The sequence below is a fragment of the Dromiciops gliroides genome, chromosome 4 (genome assembly GCF_019393635.1).
Source record: "Dromiciops gliroides isolate mDroGli1 chromosome 4, mDroGli1.pri, whole genome shotgun sequence".
Lineage (NCBI taxonomy): Eukaryota > Metazoa > Chordata > Mammalia > Microbiotheria > Microbiotheriidae > Dromiciops > Dromiciops gliroides.
In genome coordinates this window covers 153,086,203-153,107,298 of record NC_057864.1, presented here as the reverse complement: position 1 = coordinate 153,107,298, position 21,096 = coordinate 153,086,203, and positions in this window count along the sequence as shown.

Genomic DNA, 21,096 nt, shown 5'->3' with positions numbered 1-21,096 from the left:
TGTATTTCTATTTTCCTATCCTTCTAATCAACAACACCTTATATACAATAAAGGCTCTATCTAGAAAACCAGAAGCTTCTTCCATTTACTAGTCTGGGAGATAAATTAAGGGAAGGGTTAAGTAGGGGAGATTATGATCTAATATCCAATTTTAAATCTCACATCCTCTATTACTTGTTCTCTGTTGTAATGATTAAAATTTTGAGAGACAAAGTTTCTGGGTAATTTAATCATTTTATTAATAAAGCCAGCAGGTTATTTATAAAAGAATGGTCATTGCTCTTCTCTCTCATACCAAAGACCCCATGGCAGCCCGTTCACAGCTTATATAGCCTTGAAACAGTAGGTGGTTTATCAAACAGCAATCAAATCTATTTGGTTAACTTAATTGGAGGTAGGTTATATTGTAATGATTGGAATGACGCCACCTGCTGGATACTTACTTGCAGAGGCCCTCCCTTTGCAAGACCAATGTCAAAGCATCGGTTCATGAGGACAAAAAAAAAATCGCCCCTCTGGACAAAACTTTCCTCTCTTCCTTTTCTATATTATTGTTCACATATTATTAGTTAGCAATAGTTATTATATTCTTTTTACTGTTCCGTCAAGGAAACATTTTGTTTCTTGAGGAACAACAGGGGGGACTGTAATGATTGGAATGATGCCACCTACTGGAGACTTGCTGTGGAGAGCTCCACCATGAGGAAAATGCCTCAGAGGCATTGTGGCTTTTCCTTGGCGTCAGGAAATGACGCTTGCTCATGGGTGCTGTCTATCAAGTCTACCAGCCAATCAACTGGAGGAGCCTCCTATGGTCTGGGAGGAGACAGGAAGGAGGAAAGGGAGCCTGCGCAGAGAGCGCGGGCCTTTTTTTGGCTTCCGGACTTGATGGTGGTGGCGGCAGAGGACTTCACAGGAGATTTGAGGAAAGATAGGAATGCCAGACTGTTAGAATTCTGTTCTCAATCTTTTTCTTTCTATTTTCCAATAAACCCTTAAAAACCTAAACTCGTTTTATCAGTGATTTTTAGTCAGTTTCCCCCAAACTGGGGGAACACATTAGAATCCACATTTAGAATCTTAAATTACACAATATTAAAATGAAGGCTATAGCTGACCACACCCAGCCTTGGGCTATCAATTCAAAGAATGTATACCCAATATTTGAGATGTAGATATGTCAGGGCATGATGGGGTATTTCATATGGGGAACACTCACCAGGCTAGTTATTTAATTGATTAAGATACCATGTTTCTAAGTCTATCCATCAAGAGAGTATTGTGCTAACTGAAATGTCTTGTTACTTTGTTAAGTGTAGTCAAAATGTTAACTGAACACAGAACTGAACTCAGAGGATAACTTAGCTGGACCCAAAGGGTGACTTAGACTTGAGAAATCAGGAAATATTTATGCTAGTTCCATTCAGCTGCAGGGGCTCATTTTTGCAAAAATGAAGAACTTAGTCTCTGACTACAATGATTATAGCTCTTAATCTAAAAACTATAGGTAAAATAAATCCTCGGGATAATCAATACTAACTTGATTAGGAATTATTTCTTTCAATCCCATTGTGATGATTAAACACTTGAGAGACATAGTTTTAGGCAATTTAATCATCTTATTAATAAAGCCAGCATGTTTTTCATGAAAGCCTGGTTATTTGGCTGTCTCTCTGAAACCAAAGATAATCATGGTGGTGGGGCATAGAGCTTATATATCCTTGAAACAGTTGGTGGTCAATGGGGCCAAGAATTGACCCCTGCACAGAGAGATTATTTCTAGTCCATCAATTCAAAGAATGTCCTTCTCTTCAATGGGGGTGTGAGTGACCCCTCTCTAGATGTAGAGGTCTTCCTATTTAAGACAAAGGGATCTGTCTCCACCCAAGATTTGTAGAACACTGAGGGAAACTACCCTATTCTTCATCTTGGTGAAAATGACCCTTTTCCTCAATTCAATCTTGCATTGGTGTGTCAAAAGCTCTATTATTTGCATTCTCTCTAGAATGGGCTCTTGCAAGTAAGTGCTACTGCCAGCATGTGCAAAGAATAGGGGCTAGCAGGCCCCTTTTATCCCTAGTCCCTAACAGGAGATGGACCTTGTTTATCACTGGCTGATTACTTAAGGGTTACAATCTAAACACAATGCTAGCTAATCGGAATGCAGTATTCTTTATCCTAATTTTCCATAATTATTCTTTGAGTTCTTAGCCAATAGGGAGGTGACACAGGGACATTTCTTCAATCCTCCCTTATATGGACACAGCCTGGGAGCAGACCTGGTTAAGATCACCTCACGGCTACTTGAACCACATGATCTGTGTGCCTAAGGGAGGAGGGGACTGAGACCTAAGTCTTCAAACAGGTCCGGAGAAGTACAGTTTGAACAGTACTGATCTGGCGGTTGTGTCCTTGTGAAAGGAGACCATTACTTCTTTCCTCACAAACAGAATGAGCCTCCCCCATCCTAGATTCCTTGCAAGTTTGGGATGGGTCTTACCAAGATGAAGTAATTCAATGAAATCTTATTTTTAAGAGAAACTGGAACTCTAAAAGTCAGGGCTTTGGAAGAATGAGGGAAACTCTGAATCTCCCCAAGATATATTTCCATCTGGTAAGATTTGGAGGTTTAGGGTGGAAGTTAGCAGGATATCTTTTTTTTCTTCTGACCAAGTCTTTTTCCTTCCAGTAGGCAGTACTAGGAGGTGTTCTTGACCCTTGTACACTTTATATACTATCCTTGGCTAGGAGATGGAAAATTTTTTGACAAACCTGAATTCTAAAGCCACACTTCAATCAGGATACAACAATTTAGGAGACAAATTAAATCAGGTGTTGAAAACAGACTTTAAAAAATTGAAACCTTTGGAATAAAGTTTGCCATCTGTAGATGGTAGAAGAGGCAGCAGGGAGAAAGAAATTGAAGCGCTTCAATGGTTATATCCCTGTCAAAGAAAAACAATTCATTTTCTGCTTAGGGATATGACTAGGGTAAGAATGGTTTGGATCTTCTGACAGGCACCACCACACCATACCCTTAAATATAGACTTACTCTGTTCATCTGGCTTGATGGTTTATTCTTCTCCCAGTCGAGTAGACCTCTATCCATCTTTTGCTGAAACCAAAAGTAAAAACCTCTTTTTCTCTGTCATGGTTCCCATCTTTTTAAAATGAATTTTATTGCTTTTCTATTTATATAATTTGAATGTCCCCCTGTGTCTCTCCTCTTCTCCCTTCCAGAGAGCCACATATTATTAGAAAAAAAAATTTCTAAAGAAAAAAAAAGTGACAGGAAAACATAATCAAAACTGATTAGTAACCTAAAAAAAAAAATCTAACAATGTATGCAACATTCCGAACTTGTGGAGCAAAGGAGTGAAATAAAGTATTTTCTTTTATCTTTTCTTTGGGCTCAAACTTGTTCTTTGTAATTTTGCAACACTAAGTTTTGACTGTTTTGTGGTTGTTCTAAAGGCATATCATCTGCTTCTCTTCTAATTTTTCTATAGCATAAATATGTGGGGGGGACTTGTGGCCTGGATCGGTGGGCTAGCTCACCCAGAGAATTGGAAACTCATCATGAATCTTGTAAAATAAAAAAGGGATTTATTAGGAAAGGAATATATGGCCAGGGAACAGATCACTTTGGTGACTGTCCCACTGGAGTAAAAAGAGAATGGTCTTTTGTATTTTTACCAGACAAAAGGGAGGGAAGGGCATTACAAAGAACTGGGAGGGAAATGCAGGGAGGGGATTTTGGAATGATGGGCATCAGTAAGATAGGGAGCACCCATTTATATCTTGTTTATCATCTTGAAGACCTTGATATTGCTTATCAGCATAACAGGGTCCTGCTCTGCCACACCTTATTCCTGAGGTGTTTTTCTCTTGGAAAAGTTTTAAGGATTCTTTGGGGGGTTGGGATCTTTAGGTTTCTTGGGGTCCCACTGCATTCCTACAACATTCCCCCCCTCTCCTTATTTCTTGGGAGAAAGGGGCAAAGGTCCATCCATGTAGCTTCTTTGAGGGTGAAAAATGGGGTATAGAGATGTCCCTGTCTTTAAGGAGAGAGGGAGGAAAAGGTCCAAGGGTCACAGGGGCATCAATGTGGCTTCAGTGAAAGCTTTAATCCTAGAAGTGACTCAAATGACAGTATTACAAATACAAAATCCATACAGCAAGATGCATACAAAACAGCCATGAAGTCCAGGATGGAGAGCTGGAGAACAATTGGCTGTCAGTGTCTGCCATGATATACATGCAGCACAAAGCATATTACTCTACCTTCAGCAGCAAGTAAATAGTCTAAGGCTATTATGTTGTCCATTACTACATTAGCCCAAGAATCTAGGAAGTGTTGGAGGTCCTCAAGGCCTAAAGCAGTTTCATTAGAAATCTTTTTAATTGCTAAGGTCAGATTAGTCAGGATTGCCTCTTGTTCTAGGTACCCCACCAAAGGAATGGAAAGGGCTGAAGTTTTACAGATCTACCACAGGAAATTTTCCCAAGACCCCCTTTTGCCCTATGACTTTCCTCAGGAGGGATAGGGCTCAGAAGGTTCTAATATAGGGATATATTAGGATCTATAAAACCCAAGATGCACTGACAATAATTGATGTATGGGCTAAGGCAAGAAGTAGTTAAGACCATGGACATAAAAGCTTTCTCAGAAGACTATCCTGGTACAAAGAATGGTGTCTCTGCCCAAGATACCAGTGGTGTTGTATAATGACTACAAATAAACCTATATCCTGGAGGAGCTCAGAGAGATGGCTTGGTTGATCTTAACATTGGAATAACATTATCACCCTATTCAGAATAATTGTTGCAGGATACAAATGTACCAGGTCTGAAGCCTGCCTACTGGAGGGTGTTTCCTTTAAACTACTGGGATATGGGGGCAGCTAGGTGGCACAGTGGATAGAGCACCAGCCCTGGAGTCAGGAAGAACTGAGTTCAAATCCAGCCTCAGACATTTGACACTTACTAGCTGTGTGACCCTGGGCAAGTCAATTAACCCCAATTGCCTCACCAAAAAAACCAAACAAACAACAACAACAAAAACAACTACAGGGATATGGCCTGGAAGCATTAAGGCCAGGAGCTAGGAGCTGAGAGTTTTCTTCACTCTGTGAATGTTTCTTACATTCCCATAAGTTTGAAGGACTTGCCTTAGCTACTGATTCTCCTAATTGAATCAGGGACTTATCACTTCAGGTAACAGCGAGCACACAGTTGAAAACGTATGGGAGAGCACAGAGGATGGTGAGGTGGGATGGTTCAGTCCCTGAGATAGTAGGCAGTATAAGAACACATAGGCCCAAGGAGCAGAAGGGTCAAAGGTAAAAGATGAGGGTACAAAGGAGAAGGAATATTCATTCCAGGGTGTCTATTGACCAAAGAGAAACTTTGAGATACTCCACCTGTTCATAGGAATGTATGCCCTTCTTTTTCCCACTGTTTATCTAAGGGGACAAAGTGTTTAATGCAAGAAACAGAAGTCTATATATTCTGCCCCTTAAGTTTTATAGCTGTGGGTTGAGAGGAAGACTCGATGGGGACCCTCCCATCAAGGCACTAGTTGGTTCTGTACCTCAGTTTTCCCAACTTTTCAGAGATACTACATCCCCTGGCTGGTTTAGGTGTTGGGTTCCTGCCAAATCTTCCTGTAAAAGTTTAGGAAGGGTCTGATTTGCATAAGCCCCAAGGGAGCCATTCTAATTCAGGTGAGTGCAATGAGGAGTGTAAGGACCCAATCAATCTTTGCTTCCTCACAGAGTTTGGCTAAGAGTCAATCATCTGAGGGGTAGCTAGATAAAGCACCGGCCCTGGATTCAGGAGGACCTGAGTTCAAATGCAGCCTCAGACACTTGATACTTACTAGCTGTGTGACCCTGGGCAAGTCACTTAACCCCAGTTGCCTCACAAAAAAAAAAAGAAAAAAAAAGAGTCAATCATCTAAGAGGTAGCTAGGTGGCACAGTGGATAAAGCACTGGCCCTGGATTCAGGAGGACCTGAGTTCAAATCCGGTCAACACTTACTAGCTGTGTGACCCTGGGCAAGTCTCTTAACCCTCCTTGTCCCTCGCAAACAAACAAAAAGAGTCAATCTGAGTAATCCGAGAGATGAAGGCTGTACCATTATCACACTGGAGTGATTTGGGAAGGCTAAAGCTAGGAATTATTTCATTGAGAAGGGCTTTTGTTATATCCTGCCCTTTTTCTGTTTTGCTGGGAAAGGCTTCTACCCATCCAATAAAAATCCACAGTCTAAAAGTACTCTATACCTTTTACAAGATGGTAAGTGAGTAAAATCTATCCACCAATCTTCCCCTGGTAATTCCCCAGTCTTTGGACTGACTTAAGGAGGGGGTAGTTTAGAGGGGCCCAGTGGTATGTTTGGGCACTGAGGACACAGGAATTGCAAACATCTCAGATAGTCTTAGTTATGCCCTTGCTCATAAAGAGGATTTACTAAAGAGGTTAGAGCTTCCCTGCCCAGGTGAGTGGAATTGTGGAGGCCCACTGCAAATTTCCATGTTATATTCCTGGGGGATAAAGCAGCAAACCAGAAGGAAGTTGCCAACATCCTGTATCCTCAGGAACAAAAGCTTGAATTTTAGCCTGTCTAGTCTCCTCCTTGCTATAGGAAGGGGAGATACCTTGGGGCACAGGAAAGTGCAAAGGGAGTCAGGGCTAGAGTGGACAGGTGAATGAACCTGGCAACTGATCTAGCAGCAAGTTCTGCCCTGTGATTCCTTTGTGCTATGGAGTTGATAGCTTGGTGCCTTTGGCAGTGCATAGCAGAGACCTGACTGGGCAGGAGAATTCTTTGAGGTCAACAGTCCTCTTTCTTTCTAAATGGAAAACATGAAATGCAGAACTATCTTTATAACATAAATAAATCCTCCTGGTTATCATCCTCCCTCTCATCAAAATGTGTTTGCAATGGGGAGGAATTTCAGTTTCTTCTGAACCAAAAAGATACCTAGTTAACCTAGCCTTATACCAGGTAAGCATTAGCAGGCAGATGACAAACCTGAGTATTAATGTACCTAGTTGTTTGGCATATTGAGTGACCACACCTTTAGACTGAAAACAGTAAGATCTTACATACTAGTATACTACATACTAGCATATATACTCATTTCTTTCTTTTTTTTTTTTTTTAGTGAGGCAATTGGGGTTAAGTGACTTGCCCAGGGTCACACAGCTAGTAAGTGTTAAGTGTCTGAGGCCAGATTTGAACTCAGGTACTCCTGACTCCAGGGCTGGTGCTCTATCCACTGCGCCACCTAGCTGCCCCTATACTCATTTCTTCTACCAACTACTTGCTCTGATTTTAGAAATCTGCTATAAAAGAAAAAACAGGGATATGATTATAATAGTCAAGATAAAGCATCCTTAGCTCTGTTTGATTTCAGGTAAGTCATAAGTGACCATCAGTCATGCAGTAATAGCCAGATAGATTCAGGAATAGCCAGCGAGGTGGGGAACATTTCCTGTTCAGTAGGAACACAAAAAAATGGGGAAACTGAGTCAGGATTCTACCTTAGATAAAACCAAGATCATCTTTTTGACTTTTTCCCATATATCTCCACCTGTAAGCAGCACACTCCCTCTTGTGGCATTGATTTGTGGCATTCTCTGGAGTGGTAGACTTAAATAGTCCAGAAAACTATACCTGAATTCAAAACTCAAAACAACATCAATTTACAGTCCCAAAATATTTTATCTTAAATAATAAATCTCTACTCTCATGGAGTTGCAATGAGGAAAAAAAATTACAAGGAGACACACACATGTAAGAGGTTTCACCTAATATATTTTGCTTGGTTTTTCTTTTCCTTCTTCTGGAACTTAAACTTATCCTGGTGTAGGGGCAGCTAGGTGGCACAGTGGATAGAGCACCGGCTCTGGAGTCAGGAGTACCTGAGTTCAAATCCGGCCTCAGACACATAACACCTACTAGCTGTGTGACCCTGGGCAAGTCACTTAACCCCAACTGCCTCACTAAAAACAAAACAAAACAAACAAACAAAAAAAGTTAAAAAAAAACTTATCCTGGTGTAAAGATCAGTCATTAGAAATTAGTTCTATATAATTAAAAAAAAAAACTTATAAATTCTCAGTAAGACTGTTCCTAGTCTAGGAATTTCACAACCCATAGCAAGCTCTTTCCTATTAAGTTTACAAATTAAGGGGAATCTAGAAGGTCTTTTTCTGTGTCTTTTCCCATACAATAATTTACCAACTTAATAATAATAAATTACCCTTAGTTCCAAAATTCTTCCAGTACTTTCTTCTTTGTCTTAGAGGAAACAAAACAATTAACATAGTCTATAACAAAAATGGGTAGGAGTCATATAATTTACAGTTATTCCTAATTTTAACACACATACGCCAATTTAAAAGTAACTTTAAAAATTGACCAATAATTTAGTTTGCAAATCTGTAAATACCCAACTATATTTTCCAACAAACTGATTTGTTTTCTGGTTATTCCTGGATAATTGCAGATAAATACTTAAAAAAAAAAAAATATATATATATATATATATATATATATATATATATATAAGTTCTAACCCATTCATTCCCTTTTTAACAGTAACCAAATTATACACTATAAGAAAACTTAGAAACATAGTACCTTAAAATAACATTAGGAATTTTTTATTTTATTTTATTTTTTTAGGAATTTAAAAAACTTGAAACAAAACCAATTACCAATTAATTACCAATCAGGTATTTTAATTCAGTTGCATTGTGCTTTTGCTCAATACTTTTTACACTGAAAATTTATCATTATGCCTTATTGAGACAGTAAATGGCACATTTTAACTTTCTACAGTCTAATACTCTTAGCACTTTAAAAGAAAAAGACTATTATCCAAAAATTCACATATGATATTTGATATAACGAGGTGAGTTTCCAAGCTATGTTTAAAATGAGATGAAAGCCCATACCTTAGAAACTTTTCAAATAACCAGTTAGCTGCTTTTTTCCTTCAGCTGCTTTTTTGTCAAGGCTTTTGCAGTCAGAAGATCTTTAGCAGAGCTGAGAGGGTGTATCCCTGTTTACCAGAGTTAAATGAAAGCTGTTCTTTGATAGTGTGATTCAATGGTTAGAGATTTTAAAAAATATTTTTCTTTGCAACTTTTTACACGTTACAAGTAATTCCTGATTTTAAACTATGCCACCACAAGATTCAAAATTCCAACTCTGAGTAGTTCACGAAGATATCCTGAAGTCAGGGACTGTCCTTTGCCCACCTTGAGAGCCTGGACACAGCTCAGGAAGTCAACAGGGGTTTAGAATCAGCTTTTTATGAACTACAACCAAAATTTTCCCATAGATTTTACACATAATTACATCTGACAGTCACATAAATGCACATAAGGCATACAAGCAAATCAACTGTGAGATGTTACTTCTTCCTGTCTAGCACACTCCGAAGTGTGGCAGGGGCTAATCAAGAGGCCTGTTTACCTTAATTCTCCTCTCTCCTGCAAATAACTGCCATTTGGTGTTATTTTAGAAAATCATTTCTTTTCGCCTATGTCCAATTTTTCCCCAATTCTTAAGGATATGCCCAAGGGTTGGGGGAGTCACACAAAATGCTCTATCCTTGTCCCTTCATGGTGGGTTAGGCTAGATTGCACCAAAAGACTGCACTTGCATCCAAGTGGGTGCCTACAAAAACAAGAGGAATGTTTCTCTAAGTCAGGATGTCTCCAGACTAAGAAAAAGGAGATTCTGGAAGCAGCCTGGCTATTCTGACCTCAGACCTTGGGGGCCCACACAAATTGACCGAGGCTCCAGATAGAGGAGAGAAGCACAGTGCACCCCTCCCCACCAACCCCCATGGGAATCCAAGAGCCAAATGAGCAGCCCCCTTTTTACCCATCTGAAGATTTGCGACTTTTTCCCGGGTTTCAGCACCAGACATGTTTGGGGAGCTAGCTCACCCAAAATATTGGAAGCTCATCACAAATCTTGTAAAATAAACAGATTAGGAGAGGAATATATGGCCAGGGAACAGATCACTTTGGTGACTGTCCCACTGGAGTAAAAGAAGAGTGGTCTTTTGTATTTTTACCAGACAAAAGGGAGGGAAGGGCATTACAAAGAACTGGGAGGGAAATGCAGGGAGGAGATTTTGGAATGATGGGCCATCAGGTAAGATATGGAGCACCCATCTATATCTTGTATATCATCTTGAAGACCTTGATATTGCTTATCAGCATAACAGGATTGTGCTCTGCCACACCTTATTCCTGAGGTGCTTTTCCCTTGGAAAAGTTGGTTTTTTGGTTTTTTTTGCAGGGCAATGAGGGTTAAGTGACTTGCTCAGGGTCACACAGCTAGTAAGTGTCTGAGGCTGGATTTGAACTCAGGTTCTCCTGAATCCAGGGCCAGTGCTTTATCCACTGCACCACCTAGCTGCCCCCTCCCCTGGAAAAGTTTTAAGGATTCCTTGGGGGTTGGGATCTTTAGGTTTCTTGGGGTCCCACTGCATTCCCATAACATAAAGGTTGCATATCTATTTTGACTTTTTGTGACCATGCTGTAAGCTGTTAGTCTAAGTCTAATTTTTGCCAGCTGCTTTTTGGTTTTCCAAACAGTTTTTTTAAAAGTCAAATAAAATTTTTTTTCAAAGTAATTTATGTTTTAAGGTTTGTCAAAACCTGGATTATGGAATCTCATTATTTCTGTTGGAGAAATTGTAAAACTGGAATAAGAGCACCTGTGACGTGAGGGTCAAATGAGATAATACCTGTAAACTGTTTAGCCCAGTGCCTAGCACATGGTGATGTGGGCTAGTATTTGGGGTCAAATTGATTGTGAGTCATCCCAAAAGAATTACAAGAGTCAGTGACTCAGTTTCCCAAGTTTTATTGCAATACTGTGGGTGGCCACAGGAAGAGAACCAGAATACTGGAAAGGTATCTCTCGATATAATGAAAGAAAAGACAGTTATATTTATAGTATAGATAAATTGATTATCAGTCTCATTATAATAATCTCCACCTTGGGGAGGTACAAGGGAGGGCCTGTCCTACTCATTATAATATTCTCCACCTAGAGGTGTTACAAGGGAGGGCTTATCCTAATTTGGAGTTCCTGGGGGTCCTAAGCCAATCCCCGAGGTGGGTACCTTTTTCAGTGGAGGTGTGTTTTGGGGGTTTACACGTCATAAGGTGAATCTCGGGACAAATTTGACCTTTTCTGCATGTCTCTTTCTGATTCCCATGGCTAGTTTCAAAATATAATAATTTTTCATTAGAATTTCTATAGGTTGTCTTTTTCCTTTATTGTTATTTTGACCTGACCCATTCTGGTCCGTTATGGAAGCTGATCACTATGGGTATGAGAACCTAACATAAGTTATCCATTAACTGGAATCTGACTCCCTTTTGGAGCTAATATCTGTATTAGAGCTTGGATCTTAGGTTTTTTCTATTAACCCCTTTTTGCCTCCTACATCATTCCCCCCTTTTCATATACCCCAGGAAAAAGGATGAAGATCATCTCTTCTGTATCTACTTCCTGCTGAGTGGGGGCGAAGTAGGGGCCCACAGGGGGTTTATGAATTGAGGGAGATATAGGAACTAGTGTTACAAATGCAAGAACCACAGAACAAAACACAAATGATTTACAAACAGACCAAGGGGCAACAGGGAACCTAATACAGAATAAATCTAAGAGTTCCATAAAAAAACTGGACGAAGCAAGCATTTTTGAACAGTTTCAGCCATCCAGGGAATCTCTGTATGGCAGCTCAACCTTCAGGAGATGTTCTGAACCATATAGACTTCACCTCAGTCCAGGACCACATTTGCTAAAGAGTTAAAGCACTCTTCCAATTCTTGTAACCCTAATACAGTAGAATTAGAAACTTATTCCATTACCAAAGTTAAATTTGTAAGCATAGCTACATGTTCAAGCTACCCAACAAAAGCAATAGTAAGGGCAACAGTTTTTCCAGACCCACCAAAGAAAATTATCCCAGGTTCCTCTTCTGACTTTAATATGAGAAGAGGCAGTAGCATTTTTACTCTATAATCCAAATAGCCCAAGATAGCATATGGGTTTAAGCAAGTGGTAGTTAACACTAAAGACATAGTCTCCTCCTTGGTTTAGGAAGGGGAAATACCCCTGGGTCACAATAGGTTGCAAAGGGACCAGGGCTAGGGTTGACTGGTGAATGGACTTAACAGCTAATCTAGTAGGCAAGGTCTGCTCTGTGATTCCCTTGTACTATGGAGTTGGTAGCTTGGCGCCCTTGGCAGTACATAACAGAGATCTGACTGGGCAGATTTATGACAAAACCTATAATGCATAACTATGTTTCCTAGTTACCATTCTCCCTCTCATCTGCAATGAGGAGGAATTTCACTTTCTTCTAAACCAAAAAAATGCACAGTTAATTTAACCTTATCATAATACCATATAAGCATTAGTAGGCAGATGACAAACCTGAATATTAATATACCTTGTTTGACATATGAAGTGACCACACATTTAAACTGAAAACAGTAAGATCTTACATACTTGCATTGTGCTCATTTCTTCTACTGACTACTTGCTCTGATTATAGAAATCTGCTATAAAAGAAAAAGCAGGGACATGATTATAAGGCCAGGGTAAAACATCCTTAGCTTTGTTTGATTTCAGGTAAAAGTTACAAGTGACCATCAGTTATACAGTAATAGCCAATTCAGGGATAACCAAGTGAGGAAACATTTCCTATTCAGTAGGAACACAATGAGCCAAAAGGAGCCTACCTCAGATTGAATCCAAAATTTTCCTCTCAGCTTTTTCCCAGATACCTCCTATGAGGGCCAAAATTTGATATATGGAGCATTATTTGGGTGACTTGCCTTAATATTAGGGCCCTGGAAATAATGAGGGACCTTTTAGTTTCACCCTCCCCTCTGAACTGCCCTTTTTAGATATTTCTCCCAGGCCAATAAGAAAGGAGCCTTTAATTCACAGAAGGATCAGATTTTATTACTTGGGAATTAATTAAACAACAAAAGTGAAACTAATAAAAATCAAAGACAAGGAAATAGGAAAAAAATAAATACAGATAAATACTCTTAACTCTAAACTTAACCTATGCAATCCCCAGACCATTTCCAAGTAAGCTAATTCAAAGGAATTTAGGGTTTTCTGTAATTAACTCACCAAAACCTGGACAGTCTACAGTTGCTCATACCACCAGGAAAAGCAGCTGCCCAAGAGAGAGAGAACTCGCACCACTGGAAGGGGAGAAGTCTGAGCGCCAGAGCTCGTTCCCGAAGAACCTAGTGTTCCAGAAGAAGCCTCCGCCTCCCTTCAGGGAGCATTCAATCTTTCCTTCCCCAAAAGGGGAGGTCCTTCAAAAACTGCCTATGGAGAGTTCTCCTTCTGACCTCAGTAGCATACATAACCTCAGGGTGGGCTAGGCATGGCCCCTCCCAAATGAGTCAGCTAAAAACTGCAATAATAATTTTATCGCAAATAATTTTTACCACACTTCACCTGTAAGCAGCACATTCCCTCTTGTGGCATTGATCTGTGGCATTCTCTCCAATATTTGGATTACTGGCTTAACCATCCAAACAATTATACCTGAATTCAAAACTCAAAACAATATAAATTACGGTCCCCAAAATATTTTATCTTAAATAGCAAACCTCTACTCTCATGAAATTGTAATGAGCAAAAAAAATTAAAATAAAAATAAAATTTACCAGGAAACACACACATGTTGTTTGGTTTTTCCTTCTTTCTCAGGTTTAAACTTTATCCTGGTGTAAAGATCAATCATTAGAAATCACTCCTATACAATTATCAACCTTATAAATCCTCAGCAAAACCATTCTTTGCAACCAGCTCTTTTCCCAGTTTACAAATTTAAAAAGTCTAGAAGGTCCTTTTCTGTGTAATGATTTACCAGCTTCCAATGCTTTCCTCTGTCTTATAGGAAACAACTAATATACCTATTTTTGTTAAAACCATCAATTGCTTTTCCAATTTTAACACAATTACAAATTTAACACAATTTTAACACATGTACATCAATTTTAAAATATCTTTAAAACTTTAACAGTACTCTTTGTTTTTTTCCAGAATTCATAAACCTTGAAATTGCAGGTGAGCACTTAAAGTGGCAGTGCACCTTAAATACACTCCCCCCGCCTTTTTTCCCCCCAAGATTCCAAATTCTTTGAACAGTCAGTACAGAATGGCAGTTTTCTTTATATTTGCTTCTACCAATAATTTAAAATACTCTGGACAGTTTCTTAAGATTTTCTAAACCTTGTCTCTCTCACTTACCCACTCCACTTCAGTGCTGCACAGCCAGCCAGCACCTGAGAAGGAGGTTGGGGGGGGGGGGGGGAAGAAAGCTACAGCTCAAGTCATGCTTCACTAGCTTTGAAACTTTTTCATATTACAAATAGTTCCTGATTTTTAACCATTCCACTACAAAAGATTTCAAAGTAGCAGCATTTTCAAACCAGCTTTTACACTGTTCATCTAAGGCTATGAATGCCTAGCAAAGAAGTTACATCCCAATTCCAAATTAAAACTCTTAAGTAGACACACACACACCTGTAAAGATTTCCAGAAGTCAGAGACTTCCCTTCCCCCTACTTTCAAAGCCTGGCCACTGCTCTGAAAGCCTACAGGGGTACAACCAAAAATTCCCCACAGATTACACAACACAATTACAACATTTGACAGACATAAATGCACAAGACAACAAGCAGACTAGTGACCGCACACAGACAAGCAAACAAATAGCCATACCTTAAATCTTTCTCTTGCAAATAAGTCCTTTTTACCCATGTCCAATTTTTTTTTCCCTTTTCCCCCAAATTTGTAAGGATACACCCGAAGGGTCATGCAGAATGTTTTCTCTCCCTGTCCCTTTAAGGTGGGTTGGGCTAGTACCACACTTGAGAAAAATCCTACCTCAGACCTTGCGGGCCCACCCAATGTGACTGAGGTTTCTGAGGCAACAGAGGGGAGAAACACATTGCATATTCCATCCCAGGGAACCCAAGAGCCGAATAAGGGGAGTCGCTGTGGTCAGACAGTATTGCAATAAAACACCACCTGTTTTCTTTCCCAGGTCAGTGCTGTTAGACTTTTTCCAATTTGTTCCTTAATTCTCCTTTCTCTTAAAGTCATTTGTTTCTTTCTGGTTACATCCAATTTTTTCCTTACTCCCTTTTCCAATTACTCCCTTTTTCAAATCTGTCAACATTTCCTGACCCATCCATAACCTCCCGGAGATTACCAACACCACACCTGTGTCCACATGGGTATCCATTAAAATAGCAAAAAACCCAATCCAGGGCATCCCCCAGACTGCTGGATCTTGCCAACAGGGCAATTCCTTTCTTTCCTTTTCAGGAAAAAAAAATAAATCCCTCAGGGTAAATCGCTTGATCCCAGATCAACTAGAAATACTCCTACTCACTTTGGTGAGCTGGCCGGACTCCCAAATGTGCCAAAACCTGGGTGCAGGAGTTAAAGGAAGATCTCAAACTTACCTTAATGAGATCTCACCTCACTGCCTTCAAAAAAGGAAAAAGAGTTTGAATCTGGGACTTTAAGTCACATGGGGCACCAAATGATGTGGGCTAATATTTGGGGTCAAATTGGTTGTGAGTCCTACCAAAAGAATTACAAGACTCAGTGACTCAGTTTCCCAAGTTTTATTGGAATACTGTGGGTGACCACAGGGAGAGAACCAGAATAGTACAAAGGTATCTCTCGAATAGTGAAAGAAAAGACACTTATATTTATAGTATTGTTAAGGGTTAAAATTCTAGCTAAACTGTCTAAAATATCTAATGAGTGGTCGCCAATCAATTACAAGCTTTAGCAAGAGTTAGACTTTTAAGCATTTATTAAGGAGAATAAGAATTTGGTAAAGAGAGAGAGAAAGGCCTAGATTCCTATCTATTAAAGGGAGAGCACATTTCTAGCTCCCTTCTCTGCCAGCGTCCTCAGGAAAGAGCCCCAGAGTCCGCGCCAGTCTCTTCCTTCCTCCTCCCACTAGTCCGCGTCACTTCCTCCCGCCAAAGAAAAGACTCCTGGGTCTTGCCCTCAAAGACCTTTGCTTCATGGGCAGAACTCTTCTACAGTAAGTATCCAGCAGGTGGCGTCATTCCAATCGTTACAGTCCCCCCTGTTGTTCCTCAAGAAACAAAATGTTTCCTTGACGGAACAGTAAAAACAATATAATAACTATTGCTAACTAATAATATGTGAACAACAATATAGAAAAGGAAGAGAGGAAAGTTTTGTCCAGAGGGGCGATTTTTTTTTTGTCCTCATGAACCGACGCTTTGACATTAGTCTTGCAAAGGGAGGGCCTCTGCAGAGAATACATGTTACAGATGGTGTATATTATAACAGAAAGAGAAAAAAAAACAACAAAAACAACAAATCAAAACTGTTCATTTAAAGTCTCTGAAAGTCTTTTCTCAGATGTCCTCTAGGTGTAGTCGTGGAATGGAAGTCTTTTCAGGGGTTGATGTGTGGATGCTGGTAATCAGCCAGGAAAATTTCCTACAAAATTGAGCTTAACACAACTTTAAAATAGCTTTGTCAATAATCAAATCAAACAATGAAAGTTCTCAAAAACATGTCTAAGGGAATTCAGAATCTTAGTTGTTACACATGAAACATATAATAAAACAAAAATTGAACCATTCTTTAAAATTATAATATTACTATAGTCCCCTCTTATGGAGGGTAATTGAGAAGACAATTGCTGCGATATTAATTTTTAAAAATAATTTTTATCTTTGTTTCATCACTTTTTGCATCATCTGCCTAATTATCCTCATGCCATTATGAGAAATTAAAAAATCTAATATAATTGGTAACAGGTGTCAAGGCCAAATTCAACACTGTATTTATCATGACACCTGAGATAATTATGGGGGTTACCATAAAAGAACAGAGAAATGATGGGATATGAGCATTCCCACACTTGAGCAATATATACTACCCATGCAGTATGCCAGGCTTAAAATAGGTGGATGGAATATATGTCCATGCCACCGAACATATTGGAGGAAACTGAGTCAGACTTAATCAGATGCATGGGATTGAGATGTCCATGGCATCAGGCATATAGGAGGGAGCATAGAAGCCAGGTGTAGAAGTGAGATGGGTGGGATGAATACTTCCAGCCATCTGTACAATATTGTGGGGAAAAATAAAATAAAATATTAAACCAAGAGAATCCAACCTCAACATTTGTCAAAAGCCGTTCCCTCGGCCATACCTTGACTTCATGCATGTCTCCCCTCATGTGACAGTTCAGTGTCTGCTCTTGCATGTATTCCTCTTGTGATTGGATGGCATCTTGGCCAACTGGCATCTGATAACTCAGAATAAAGGCAATTAATGTCTTAAATGATAAGTTCCCATAATACAAGTCTCATATGGATTTAAAATTGAGGATAATAAATGATTGCAAAAAATGTGAATACATCTTGACTCAAAATATAATATATAATTATGCAACAATTTCAAATAATACCCCCTTTTTTAACTTAGTATACAATTACTTTTTTGAAAAATCTGAACATATTTAAATACAAGTTAAAGCACAACACAATCTCAAAGACAACTTTTACAAATGTTCCCCTCTTTTTTTTTTTTTTTTTTGGAATATGCTTATCAAAAATAATACTTCTAGAATCAATTTACACTTGCCATGGCAACCAATTTGCCAGGGAAATGCTTTAAAGAGTTTGATCAAATAATCAGTTGAGGAAAAAAAATAACAAAAACAAACAACTCAGAATATGGGAGCACAATACTCCTAGAATTAACATTATATTATGAAATCAAAACCATCTTGCAATTTTTCAAAATTAGATAGATAAACGAATAGAAGAAAATACATATGGAACAATAAAAGACAATGAAATTCAAACTAAGAAAATCTAAATGAATGTGAACTTAATATTAATAAGAGTCTTATAAAATATAAACTTGATCACATGATTATAAAAAGCTTTTACAAATATTCTCCTTGTTTTAAAAACTAAGTATAAAACACAATCTCAAAAGCCTGAAAATCTCTATGAAAATAAACCCATACCATTAATTTCAAAATGTATATATAATAGCATAGAAATCCTATGTAACCTCTGAACTGATATTAATACTCTGAATGAATTCAGAACACTTTTGATTCCGATATCTAAAATCCCCAACACTCATATCAATACCTTGCTGCTTACTTCTACATTTCTGTAAAATATATACCCTTCCATGGCAAAAGAAGCAGAGTCTTGAACTATGTTGATTGTCATTCTTATTCAGCTTAAGTTTTTCTTCTTTAACCCCTCTATATTGTCTGTCGGGCTTTTCACCATACAAATGCTTTATAAGATTACTAATTAAAGACAAAAGCAGGTTAGCAAAATTATGAACAAAACAAGCATATCTGGAATTTGAAGAGTTTTCTAAGATTGTCTCAAAAGCACAGCCAGGCCGGGGAAGGGCTGAGCCTGAAGCTGCAAATGCAGGTAGAAAAAGTTGAGCATGGGCATCAGATCTCTGGACTTCCCAGGCAGGGGAAGCTATGGGCTTGGCCATAGGAGGAGTAGAGGGTGGGGTCTGGAGAGGAGGGGAGGGACCAGAGCAATTTGAATCAGACTTGATTTTGAACTCAGGCCTGGATTCCTCTTCCCCCACTTTGCCTCCAGGTGCTAGGGGATTAAAAGCTTCTAGAGGGTGGGTCATTGCCTCCAGGCATGCAAAATTAAAGCAACAATTACTGTTAGAACTGGGAAAAGCTTCGGGAATCTCTTCAGGTTTCTCTGAAAAAGCATGGTTGGGAGAGGGAGAGATATTTCCTTGTGTGAGTAAGTTGCTGGCTCTTTTAACAAAAATAAAAAGAAAAATAGAAAATCCACAAAAACAAAGCATTAACATGATCTTATCTCCCATTTGTCTGGTTAAACAGACTAAAATAAAAAATAGGATAATTAGGGAGTTTAAAAGGTCCATTCGAAAAAATTTAAAGGAAAACACAGCCAGTACACCAGTACTTAGCAGTTAAAGGGAGAGGGAGGGGAAATTTCTTACCCAACCAGAAGATCAGAAGAAGACTGAGGTTTAGCTTTCCTCTTCGTGGTCAGCCATCTGTTAAGGGTTAAAATTCTAGCTAAACTGTCTAAAATATCTAATGAGTGGTCGCCAATCAATTACAAGCTTTAGCAAGAATTAGACTTTTAAGCATTTATTAAGGAGAATAAGAATTTGGTAAAGAGAGAGAGAAAGGCCTAGATTCCTATCTATTAAAGGGAGAGCACATTTCTAGCTCCCTTCTCCACCAGCATCCCCAGGAAAGAGCCCCAAAGTCCACGCCAGTCTCTTCCTTCTTCCTCCCACTAGTCCGCGTCACTTCCTCCCGCCAAAGAAAAGACTCCTGGGTCTTGCCCTCAAAGACCTTCGCTTCATGGGCAGAACTCTTCTACAGTAAGTATCCAGCAGGTGGCGTCATTCCAATCGTTACAGTATGGATAAATTGATTATCAGTCTCATTATAATAATCTCCACCTTGGGGAGGTACAAGAGAGGGCTTGTCCTACTCATTATAATAATCTCCACCTTTGGGAGGTACAGGGGAGGGCTTATCCTAATTTGGAGTTCCTGGGGGTCCTAAGCCCACTCCCGAGGCAGGTACCTTTTTCAGTGGAGGTGAATCATAAGGTGCATCTGGGAACAAATTTGGCCTTTTCTATGCATGTCTCCTTCTGATTCCCATGGCTAGTTTCAAAATATAATTATTTTTCATTAGAATTTCTATAGGTTGTCTTTTCCCTTTGTTGTTATTGTAAGGGGCTAAAATTCTAGCTAGTCTATCTAAAATATCTAATGAGTGGTCACCAATAAATTATAAGCTTTAGCAATAGTTTAGATTTTTAAGCATTTATTAAGGAGAATAAGAATTTGGTAAAAAGAGAGAGAAAGGCCTAGATTCATCTATCTGTCTTGGGGAGCTACAGTACTCCTGCTCAGCTCTCCACGAGAGTCCTGGTGAAAAGAGAGAGCGAGAGTGCCAGCCTTGCCCCTTCTTCCTCCCACAAGCAAACGTCACTTCCTGACACCAAAGAGCCACGTGTCTTGCCCTCAGATGCCTTCTCTTCATGGTGGAGCTTTGCTACAGTAAGTCTCCAGCAGGTGGCAGCATTCCAATCATTACAGTGTCCCATGTTTGTTCTTCAAGAAAGCCAGGTGTTATCCTCCTTGATGAAACAGGTCAAACATAATAGAATATAATACCCTATGCTAGCAAACAATATGTTAATATCATATAGAAAAAGGGAGAGAGAAAAGTTTTGTCCAGAGGGGCAGTCCCTCATGAACCGATGCTTTGACACTAGCCTGCAGAGGGAGGGCCTCTGCAGAGAGTATATATTACAGATGGGTGTATTAATAACAGAAGGAAAAAAACCCCAACAAAACAAAACTGTTCATTTAAAGTCTCTGAGATCTTGTCTTCTTGGAGTGGTAAGATGTCAGCAAGAGAACTGGACTCTGGTCTGGACTCATCAGGAAAGCTGGACTCTGGTCTGGAAAGTTGGATTCACTTCTTTAGCTGTTGAACTGCTGGATTTTTGCTAAACCTTAGTATAGCATCTTAAAGACATGTCTAAGGGAATTCAGAATCTTAGTTGTTATACACAAAACATATAATAAAACAAAAATTGAAACATTCTCTAAAACTTAATATTACTATAGTCCCCTCTAGTAAGAAGTACATTGAGAAGAACAATTGCTGTGATATTAATTTTTTAAAATAATTTTTTATCTTTATTTCATCACTTTTTGCATCATCTGCCTAATTATACTCATGCCATTATGAGAAATTTAAAAATCTAATATAGGGGCAGCTAGGTGGTGCAGTGGATAAAGCACCGGCCCTGGATTCAGGAGTACCTGAGTTCAAATCCGGCCTCAGACACTTGACACTTACTAGCTGTGTGACCCGGGGCAGATTAGCTTGGTGTGTGCAGGGGGCACACAGAGACCGAGATTTGAGAGGAGAGAAGGAACAGAT